Below are 701 nucleotides of genomic sequence, written 5' to 3'. Positions count from 1 at the left end.
CTGATTTCACTCCCAGCACGATGACATCACACACAGCCCAGACACTGACTCAAGAGGGGAAGCCGCTGAACGGAGGCTGGGGAAGCCCCTGGGCAGAACAGAAATACCTTCTGTGGGTAATGGAAAGGGAAATGGAATTTTGTTTAAATATGGGGTTGTTTGGAGAAGGCTGACTAATGTGAAGGTCCCTATTTAAGGAGGTGACTTCGACATTGAAATTTGGTCGGCCTGTCCACACCCACATGTTGACTAAGGCCTGGAAAAACAAACTTCCTGCTAGATCCGGATTCAAGTCACCTGGGAGCGAAGGCCTCACAGCGCAGTCCGTGAGCCACAAGCCCCAGCCAAGAAAAACCCTGGGCTTGTGTTTATGAAAGGGGCAAACAGACCCCAGAGGAGGCCCACGGCCTCGCTGGCTGAGGGCACGGGCCCTCCAGGAAAGAACATGAGCACAGCGTCTCTAGACCTACGCAGCCTCATTTCAACATGAAGAAGAACATGGCGGCGCATGCTTGCAATCCTAGCGCTCAGGAAGCTGAGGAAGGAGAGTCAAGAGTTTGAGCCCAGTATGAACTGTCAACAGCCAGGTGCCAGTGGTTCATGTCCATAGTCCTTGCTTGAGAGGCTCAGATCTGAGGATCCCAGTTCAAAGTCAAAATCCAAGAGACTCCCATCTCTAACCATCAAGAAGCTGAAAGTAA

This window comes from Megascapheus bottae, chromosome 22 (assembly GCF_031878675.1).
Source record: "Megascapheus bottae isolate mThoBot1 chromosome 22, mThoBot2.hap1, whole genome shotgun sequence".
In the NCBI taxonomy this organism is placed as follows: Eukaryota; Metazoa; Chordata; class Mammalia; order Rodentia; family Geomyidae; genus Megascapheus; species Megascapheus bottae.
Note: the sequence above shows the minus strand (reverse complement) of the source record.